At 48.9% G+C, this 10,571-nt stretch overlaps 1 protein-coding gene across 7 annotated transcripts in view; it reads left to right on the top strand.

Moving 5' to 3' along the window:
* The window catches only part of PIK3CD (phosphatidylinositol-4,5-bisphosphate 3-kinase catalytic subunit delta), a 97,454-nt gene that overhangs the window by 29,127 nt on the left and 57,756 nt on the right, over window positions 1-10,571 (top strand). The window lies entirely within an intron of this gene.

Genomic DNA, 10,571 nt, shown 5'->3' with positions numbered 1-10,571 from the left:
TTTTTTTTTTTTTTTTTTTTGAGATGGAGTCTCACTTTGTTGCCCAGGCTGGAGTGCAGCGGTGTGATCTCGGCTCACTGCAACCTCTGCCTCCCAGGTTCAAGCGATTCTCCCACCTCAACCTCCCAAGTAGCTAGGATTACAGACATGTGCCACTATGGCCAACTATTTTTAGTATTTTTAGCAGAGACGGTGTTTTGCCATGTTGGCCAGGCTGGTCTCAAACTCCTGACCTCAGGTGATCCGTCCACCTTGGCCTCCCAAAGTGCTAGGTTTAAAGGCGTGAGCCACCATGCCCAGCCTTCCTATTGCATTCTGAGCACAGGGGGAGTGATCACAGTGAAGGGTGCGGCATTTCTAAAGTGGTATTTCAGTTGGCTTCTGTTTCACTCATATTGGGGGAAATTGCTTCCACTTAGAGAAAATGCTGGAAGAGTGGGAGGTGCCAGGAGTAGGGTCGGGGAGGAGGAGATGCAGAAAGGGATGGACCCTTTTGGGATTTTTCGTCCTGGAGGGATGCTGTACAGGTTAAATATCCCTTATCCAAAATGCTTGGGACCAGAAATGGGTTGGATTTTGGATTTGGGAATATTTGCATTATATGCTTACCTACTGGGCATTCCAAATTCAAATGTCTGACATCTAAAATGCTCCAAAGAGCAGCCGGGCATGGCGGCTCACGCCTGTAATCCCAGCACCTTGGGAGGCTGAGGCGGGCAGATCACCAGGGCAGGAGATCGAGACCATCCTGGCTAACATGGTGAAATCCCGTCTCTACTGAAAATACAAAAAATTAGCTGGGCGTGGCGGCGGGTGCCTGTAGTCCCAGCTACTCTGGAGGCTGAGGCAGGAGAATGGTGTGAACCCGGGAGGAGGAGCTTGCAGTGAGCCAAGATCGCTCCACTGTGCTGCAGCCTGGGTGACAGAGCAAGACTCCGTCTCAAAAAAATAAATAAAATAAAATAAAATAAAACAAAATAAAATGCTCCAAAGAGTTTTGTATTCAATCATGATGGCACTCAAAAATTTCAGATTTTGGAACGTTTTAGATTTCAGATTTGGGGTGCTCAACTGTTGTTAACCTCCTGTAGTTGCTGTAACAAATGACCTCAAACTTTGTGGCTTAAAACAACAGAAATGTGCATGCTTATAGTTTCAGCTACTTGGGAGGCTGAGGTGGGAGGATCATTTGTGCCCAGGAGTTTAAGGCTGCAGGGAGCCGTGATGGAGCCTGTGAGTAGCCATGGCTCTACAACCTGGGCAACATCGTGAGATCCTGTCACTAAAAGAAAATAACAGAAATGGGCTGGGTGTGGTGGCTCACGCCTGTAATCCCAGCACTTCGGGAGGCTGAGGTGGGCAGATCACCTGAGGTCAGGAGTTCGAGACCAACCTGGCCAAAATGGTGAAGCCCTGTCTCTACTAAAAATACAAAAATTAGCCAGGCATGGTGGCACATGACTGTAGTCCCAGCTATTTGGGAGGCTGAGACAGGAGAATCTCTTGAACCCAGGAGGCAGAGGTTGCAGTGAGCTAGACTACACCACTGCACTCTAGCCTGGGTGACAGAGCGAAACTCCATCTCAAAAAAAAAAAAAAAAAGAAATGTATTCTCTCACAGTTCTGGAGGCCAGAAGTTAAAAATGAAGGCATCAGCAAGGCCTCACTCCCTCCGGGGGCTGTAGGGGGATAATCCTTCTTTGCTTTTCCTTCTGGAGGCTACAGCGTATCTTGGCCTGTGGCTGCATCACTCCAGTCTCTGCCTCCGTCTTCACAAGGGCGTCTCCTCCGTGTGTCTGGGTCTCTGTCTGTCTCTTATAAGGATGCTTGTCTTTGGATTTAGGGCTCCCTTGGATAATTCAGGTAGAAATCATTTCAGGATCCTTAACTTACTTACATCAGCAAAGACCCATTTTCCACATTTTTCTTTTTCCAGATAATGTCTAGGTCCTGGGGGTTAAGACCTAGCTTTGTGGGGGCTACCATTCAGCCCACTGCAGATAAACAGGAATGTCTTTCTGTGTTTTCTGGGGACGGTGGGGAGTGCTGTTATCTTAGCAGGGAAGCTGCCCTGTTCTGCCACTTTCTCCTGGGTGACTTTAGGCAAAGATGTCAGAGTTCCTGGTGATCTCTGCTGGACTATTGACCACAGCCTCCTTCCTGCTTGCCGTTCCCCAACTTTTATGAACTGGCAGCCCACCCCACCCCACCCCTAACCTCCTGGCCTAACTTCTGGAGCTCAGGAGGAGAAATGCTTTTCTTACTTTCCGTCTCCAACAAACTCCTCCCTCTTTATCTTCAACAACAATCCCTGGCCTCCGCAGCCCATTCCCAGCCCAGGACTGCTCTCTCTCTCTGAGATCACACAGCCCCTCACATTTTGAACTTTCGTCTGTTGGGCAGCCACTGGCAGAGGTCAGGGGAGGGCTCAGATGGGGACACAGATGCTGCTCTGTTCCCACCTCTTACCCCAGGACATGGTATGGGGCTGGTGGCACTGGGAGGGGTTTGGGGAGCCCCGTTCGTCATTGAAGTTTGTGGGAGGGGTGGATAAGGACATGGGAGAATGACTGGGTGAGGTGCTCCGGGGCTCTCTGGAAGGGCTAGGCCCTCCTCTTGCATCAGCCACAGTGGGGGCATTGCTGTTGTCTATGTTGGTCATGAAATCTGGAAGAAGAGCTTTCTTATCAATAGGGAAGCATAATCGGCCTTGTTTTTGAACCTTTGGCAAACCATTTATGGCTAGGCAGGGTGGTTCATGCCTGTATCCCTAACACTTTGGGAGGCTAGGGAAGGAGGATCATTTGAGCCTAGGAGTTTGAGACCAGCCTGGGCAATACAGTGAGACCCCCATCTCTGCAAAAAATAAAAACAAATTAGCTGGGCGTTGTGATGCACGCCTGTAGCCCCAGCTACGTGAGAGACTAAGGTGGGAGGATTACGTGAGTCAAGGAATTTAAGGCTGCAGTGAGCTATGGTTGCAACACTGCACTCCAGCCTGGGTGACACAGCGAGACCCTGTCTCAGGAAAAAAAAAAAAAAAAAAAGATAGTCATTTATGTCCAGGTGAGGGTGGGGCTGGGTGAGGTGGTGGTTTGAGGGGGATTGCCACATGGAAGAGAATGTACTGTCTTTGGAGTCAGCTGAACGGGGTTTTTTCCCAGCCACTTTCTTTTTTTTTTTTTTTTTTTTGAGGCAGAGTCTCACTCTGTTGCCCAGGCTGGAGTACAGTGCAGGCTGGAGTGCAGTGGTGGGATCTTGGCTCACTGCAACCTCCACCTCCCAGGTTCAAGCAATTCTTCTGCCTCAGCCTCCTGAGTAGCTGAGATTACAGGCACGTGCCACTATACCTGGCTAATTTTTGTATTTTTAGTAGAGACGGGGTTTTGCCATGTTGGCCAGACTGGTCTCAAACTCCTGACCTCAGGTGATCCACCCGCCTTGGCCTCCCAAAGTGCTGGGCCTGGCCACCCAGCCACTTTTTATCTGCTGGGTGACCTTGGGCAAGTCGCTGAACCCATCAGAATCTCAGAGTCCAGTTGTAACACTGAGATAGCAATACCTACCTGTTAGTCTTGAGGATTTTGTATATTATCCTGTGTAAAGTGCCAGGCACATAGCAATCCATGCGGTATCTGCAAAGGAGCTGGTGTGGAGTGGATTAGAAACAGAAGCCATTTATTATCATCCCTTTTGCCTAACACAGCGGTTGCCCATTTGGGTGTCCTTTCCATTAACTTCTCTTGGACATGCATTTTAACTTAGTTGTAATTGTGAGAACACATGGACACAGGGAGGGGAGCAACACACACTGGGGCTTGTTGGTGAGGGGTGGGGGGTGGGAGAGATCAGGATAAATAGCTAATGCATGCAGGGCTTAATACCCAGGTGATGGATTGATAGGTGCAGCAAATCACCATGGCACACGTTTACCTATGGAGCAAACCTGCATGTCCTGCACACGTATCCCAGAACTTAAAATAAGATAAAAAATAGGCTGGGCACAGTGACTCGCGCCTGTAATCCCAGCACTTTGGGAGGCTGAGGCGGGCGGATCACGAGGTCCGGAGATCGAGACCATCCTGGCTAACGCGGTGAAACCCTGTGTCTACTAAAAAAATACAAAAAAATTAGCCGGGCGTGGTGGCGGGCAACTGTGGTCCCAGCTACTCGGGAGGCTGAGGCAGGAGAATGGCGTGAACCCAGGAGGCAGAGCTTGCAGTGAGCTGGGATAGCGCCACTGCACTCCAGCCTGGGCAACAGAGCAAGACTCCATCTCAAAAATAATAATAATAATAAATAAAAAATAATTTAGTTGTAATTAGTAGGCATATGGTTTTATCTTAATTTTCATGTTTTAATTTTAAAATATACATAACATAAAATTTACCATTTTAAGCATTTTTAAGAGTACAGTTCTGTGGGATTTAGTACATTCACACTATTGTGCAACCGTCACCACCACCCACCCCCAGACATTTTTTTCATGTTGCAAAATTGAAATTCTTTTCCCCTTAAACACTAACTCCCCTCTCCTCCCAGCCCTGGCAGCCATTCTGCTGTCTCTGTGCTTTTGACAACTCTAGGTACTGCACAGGAGTGGAATCATACAGTATGTGTCTTTTTAAGGCTGGCTTCATTAATTTAGCATATGCTTTCTTGACACTTAATCCCTGTGGGGGCAAGTTTCAGAATTTCTTTCATTTTTAAGGCTGGACATTCCAGTGTGTGTAGATACTACATTCTTTTCTTTTTTTTTCTTTTTTTTGAGACAGTGTCTTGCTCTGTCACCCAGGCTGGAGTGCAGTGACGTGATCTCAGCCTCACTGCAATCTCCACCTCCCTGATTCAAGCAATTCTCCTGCCTCGGCCTCCTGAGTAGCTGGAATTACAGGTATGCACCACTACACCTGGCTAATTTTTGTATTTTTTTTGAGACAGATTTTCACTCTTGTCACCCAGGCTGGAGTGCAATGGTGCCATCTCAGCTCACCACAGCCTCCGCCTCTCAGGTTTAAGTGATTCTCCTGCCTCAGCCTCCTGAGTAGCTGGGAGTACAGGCGTGTGCCACCACACCCGGCTAGTTTTGTATTTTTAGCAGAGACGGGGTTTCTCCATGTTGGTCAGGCTGGTCTCAAACTCCTGACCTCAAACGATCTGCTCGCCTCAGCTTCCCAAAGTGCTGGGATTCCAGGCGTGAGCCACTGCGCCTGGCCAGGAGCATGTTCTTTTGTTCATTCACCTGATGGGCACTTGTGTTGCTCCCACTTTATGACTCCTGTGAATAATGCTGTGCTGTGAACATGGGTGGACAGATATCTGTTGAAGTCCCTGCTGTCAGTTATCTCGGGTATATACCCAAATTGCTGGATCATATGGTAATTCAGTTTTTAATTTTTTTGAGCAGCTAGGCATGTGCTTTTGGAATTGGCTTTTTTTCACTTAACATTGGCTCATTAGCAGTTTTCCACGTTGCTTCATAACCTACACATCCTTTTTAGTGGCAGTGTAAGTGCCATTGAGCTGCTATTGGGAAGAAAGAAAAAAATCACAGTCATTATACCAGTGTACTCCTCCCTCAGCAAGAATTATAGTCATGCCGTCATCATCCCCACCCTCCTTCCCCAGATCCACCAGGAAAACAGGAATAGCACATGGGGACACTCCTTAGTGCCTCCCAGGCTGAGTGTGGGCACACACTGGGGGAGGCAGGTGAGCCAGCCCTTCATGCCTTCGTCTCTCCACTTCAGACAGCCAGCCTTTCTGCTGCCAGTTCTACTTTTTTCTTTTTTCCATTTTAGCAGTTTTAAGGAAAGTTTGTATGTAAGATGACTGTATTCTTGCATCTGTTAATTATCTCTTTCTTGTATTTGCCTCTTTCATTTCCTACATGGTGAGATTTGGCTTTCCATTCAAGGATTTTTTCTTTCTTTCTTTTTTTTTTTTTTTGAGACAGAGTCTTGCTTTGTCGCCCAGGCTGGAGTGCAGTGGCATGATCTTGGCTCACTGCAAGCTCCATCTCCCGGGTTCCGGTGATTCTCCTGCCTCAATCTCCTGAGTAGCTGGGATTACAGGCATGCGCCACCATGCCCAGCTAATTTGTATGTTTTTAGTAGAGATGGGGTTTCATCATGTTGGACAGGCTGGTCTCGAACTCCTGACCTCAAGTGATCCACCTGCCTTGGTCTCCCAAAGTGCTGGGATTACAGGCCTTGAGCCACTGTGCCTGACCATGCCCAGCTAATTTTTGTATTTTTAGTACAGATGGGGTTTCATCATGTTGGCCAGGCTGGTCTCAAATTCCTGACCTCAGGTGATCCACCTGCCTCGGCCTCCCAAAGTGCTGGGATTACAAGAATGAGCCACCATACCCAGCCAAGGGTTTTTCTTTTCTTTTCTTTTTTTCTTTTGAGATAGGGTCTCATTCTGTTGCCCAGGATAGAGTGCAGTGGTGCAATCACAGCTCACTGCAGCCTCGACTGCCGGGGCTCAAGTGATTCTCCTGCCTCAGCCTCTGGAGTAGCTGGGACTGTAGGTGCATGCCGCTACGCCCAGCTAATTAAAAAAAATTTTTTTTTAGTAGCGGTAGGGTATGGTGGCTCACACCTGTAATCCCAGCACTTTTTGAGGCCAAAGCAGGTGGATTACTTAAGATCAGGAGTTTGAAACCAGCATGGCCAACATGGTGAAACCCTATCTCTACAAAAAAAAATACAAAAATGGGCCAGGCGCGGTGGCTCACACCTGTAATCCCAGCACTTTGGGAGGCTGAGGCGGGCAGATCACGAGGTTAAGAAATCGAGACCATCCTGGCTAACACGGTGAAACCCCATCTCTAGTAAAAATACAAAAAGTTAGCTGGGCGTAGGTGGCGGGCACCTGTGGTCCCAGCTACTTGGGAGGCTGAGGCAGGAGAATGATGTGAACCCCAGAGGTGGAGCTTGCAGTGAGCCCGAGATTGTGCCACTGCACTCCAGCCTGGGCGACAGAGTGAGACTCTGTCTCAAAAATAAATAAATAAATAAATAAATAAATAAATAAATAAATAAATAAATAAATAAGCCAAACATGGTGGTGCATGCCTGTAGTCCTAGCTACTTGGGAGGCTGAGGCAGGAAAATCACTTGAACCCTTAACCTGGGAGGTGGAGATTGCAGTGAGCCGAGATTGTGCCACTGCACTCCAACCTGGGCGACAGAGCGAGACTCAATCTCAAAAAAAACCTTTTTTTTTTTTTAGAAGAGACAAGGTCTTGCTATGTTGCCCAGGCTGGTCTTGAACTCCTTAGCTCAAGAGATCCTTTTGTCTTGGCCTTCCAAAGTGCTGGGATTACAGGCATGTGCTACCACACCTGGCCCGTTCAAGGATCTTTTTGTGGTCATTGTCCAGTGTTAGCCTAATGATAACAGCCTTGCTGGGATGAACACTGGCGTGGACAGTTGTGCCATTAGACTTTTCCCCCTGCACTCGTTCAGTGTAGATGACATATTTCTTCCTTTAAACCTGGACCACTTTGCCGATCTGCTGGCCTTTATAGTGTCCTCACACAACCTGAACTTAGGCTTTTGCCTCAGCTCTTTGGAAAGAGGGGAAGACATAATCTCTCTTTCTGCAAATATGGGAAGGTGCATAAAAATGCCTTTTGTGGTTCTTGCTGTGGTCCTAAGTCACAAAAGTATTGAACTTAATTTGGGCCACTCCGCCTTGGGTGATGGCCACAAAACGGGAGAGCGGTTCCATTTCTTTTTTCTTTTTCTTTTTTCTTTCTTTTTTTTTTTTTTTGAGACAGGGTCTCGCTCTTTTTCCCAGGCTGAAAAGTGAAGTGAAGTGGCAAGATATCGGCTCACTGCAACCTCCACTTCCCGGGTTCTAGCAATTCTCCTGTCTCAGCTTCCCAAGTAGCTGGGATTACAGGTGCCCACCACCACGCCTGGCTAAGTTTTGTATTTTTAGTAGAGACGGGGTTTCGCCATGTTGGCCAGGCTGATCTCGAACTCCTGACCTCAGGTGATCCACCCTCCTCGGCCTCCCAAAGTGCTGGGATTACAGGCGTGAGCCGCCGCACCCAGCCATGGTTCCGTTTCTTTATCAAACTATTGCTCTGCGGAGGCTGTCTCTCTGTCCAGCCCGTAGCTGGACGTTATGAGCTGTACAGCATGTTCTGTGGTCTGAAGAAATGACAGCCATCCAGACCCACGTGGTGTCTTCTGTTCTGGTTTGGCTCTGGCACCCTCAGCATTTGCACTTTCCACTGGGGAAGCAAAGCCCACTCCAAGTCAGCGTCTATTCAAGACCCAGTTGTAGCCCCCAGGGCTACCAGCCTCAGTCTCACTTGCCAGCTATGCTCAGGGCGTCCTACCAGGGAATGTACCCCACAACCCTGTGCAGTGTCTGTCTCTCTCACTGGCACACGGAACAGTTCTTCCTGGCATTATGCCCCCGAGAGGGTGCGGAGGAACATGCTAGATCCAGCCCATCTCTACACCGCTGCAGGGCCCCATCCCCTCAATTCACGGACCCAGGTGGCCACCTCAAGGGAGCATGTGGGATATTTACCTGTTGATATCTACCTGTTGATTCCTGTCACCTTCCAAACCTAGAAGGCTCTTCTGATGGGCATTAACAGATCCGATTTTAATGCACCCCTCGTTTTCTTTTTTCTTTTTTTTTTTTTGAGACGGAGTCTCGCTCTGTCGCCCAGCCTGGAGTGCAGTGGCGTGATCTCAGCTCACTGCACCCTCCACCTCCCAGGTCCAAGCGATTCTCCTGCCTCAGCCTTCCAAGTAGCTGGGACTACAGGCAGGCATCACCATGCTTGGCTAATTTTTGTAGTTTTAGTAGAGACAGGGTTTCACCGTGTTGCCCAGGCTGGGCTTGAACTCCTAATCTCAGGTAATCCATCTGCCTTGGCCTCCCAAAGTACTGGGATTACAGGCATGAACCACCACACCCAGCCTACCCCTCGTTTTCTATAGGGCTATGTCCCAAAGAAATACCCGTTTAGGCCGGGCGCAGTGGCTCAAGCCTGTAATCCCAGCACTTTGGGAGGCCGAGACGGGCGGAACACGAGGTCAGGAGATCGAGACCATCCTGGCTAACACAGTGAAACCCCGTCTCTACTAAAAAAAAATAATACAAAAAACGAGCCGGGCGAGGTGGCGGGCGCCTGTAGTCCCAGCTACTCGGGAGGCTGAGGCAGGAGAATGGCGTAAACCCGGGAGGCGGAGCTTGCAGTGAGCTGAGATCCGGCCACTGCACTCCAGCCTGGGCGACAGAGCGAGACTCTGTCTCAAAAAAAAAAAAGAAATATCCGTTTAATAGGTCAAGTTTCCATTGCCCTCCTGTCTAAATATATGGCCAGGCTGTTGACCACCGCCCACAAGGGGAGGGTGAACTGGCACCCAAAGCCCTGCACAGATACAGGAGGTTTTATACCGTTCAGTCCTCCCATCACTGCTGGGAAAACAACATGCATTTCGGCCCTTAGAGCTGATTTGTTTTTACCATCTTTGATCAGATTGGCATCTTTCCAAACGAGGCATCGTTCACCTTGGAACTGTAGCTACCAACCCAGCAGCTCCTGTTTGGTCAGGTGAGAGCTGTTTGTTGGGTGCTACAGAATCCGGCTGCTCATCAGAGTTCCAGAGTCAGTCCTGGGGAAAAGAGGCTCCCTGCTCATGTGCGTATCCCCTCCTTGCCTTCCCCAGGTAATGCCGTCCTGTATAAATGATTTCTGTCATATTAGGGAACTCTTGTGGACACTGTCATCCCTGTTAGTGTTTCCTTGACATCACCCAACATGTCCTGGGTATTTCAGTCTTCAAGATTATTTTCTGTCCTTCTAGCTGGGTGTGGTGGCTCACACCTGTAATCCTAGCACATTGAGAGGCCAAGATGGGAAGATCGCTAGAGCCCAGGAGTTCGAGACCAGCCTGGGCAACATAAGGGAGACCCTATCCTACAAAAAATAAAAGCAATTAGCTGGGTGTGGTGGTGTGCGCCTGTGATCCTGGCTACTTGGGAGGCTGAGGCAGGAGGGTTGCCTGAGCCCTGGAGGTCAAGGCTTCAGTGAGCCGTGATTGCACTACTGCATTTCAGCCTGGGTAACAGAGCAAGAGCCTGTAAAAAAAAAAACTGAAAAAAATAATTTCCTGTCCTTCAGTCATATCAGTCATAGGGGTAGCTTTGGTTAATACCCCATGGCAAGGTAGTAAATGCCCCTCAAGTGGAAATGCACTTGTCCAAAGTCCCAGTAGTCACCTCGTCTCTGGGAGGCGCTCGCAAGCTCTTGGCGTAGCTCCGGTTTACATTCCGCACAGGGCTGTCCAACAGAATTCACTCATGCCAGCACATGCCAGCACTGCAGCTTCTATTCTACACTGTGTGGGCTCGGTTTGGACATTGATGTGTCCAATTAATACTGCTTGAGGAGGGGATTTTTTTTTTTTTTTTTGAGACGGAGTCTCGCTCTGTTGCCCAGGCTAGAGTGCAGTGGCCAGATCTCAGCTCACTGCAAGCTCCGCCTCCCGGGTTTACGCCATTCTCCTGCCTCAGCCTCCCGAGTAGCTGGG

This window comes from Piliocolobus tephrosceles, chromosome 1 (genome assembly GCF_002776525.5).
Source record: "Piliocolobus tephrosceles isolate RC106 chromosome 1, ASM277652v3, whole genome shotgun sequence".
Classification (NCBI taxonomy): Eukaryota; Metazoa; Chordata; class Mammalia; order Primates; family Cercopithecidae; genus Piliocolobus; species Piliocolobus tephrosceles.
This window is presented reverse-complemented; position numbering and strand designations above follow the sequence as displayed.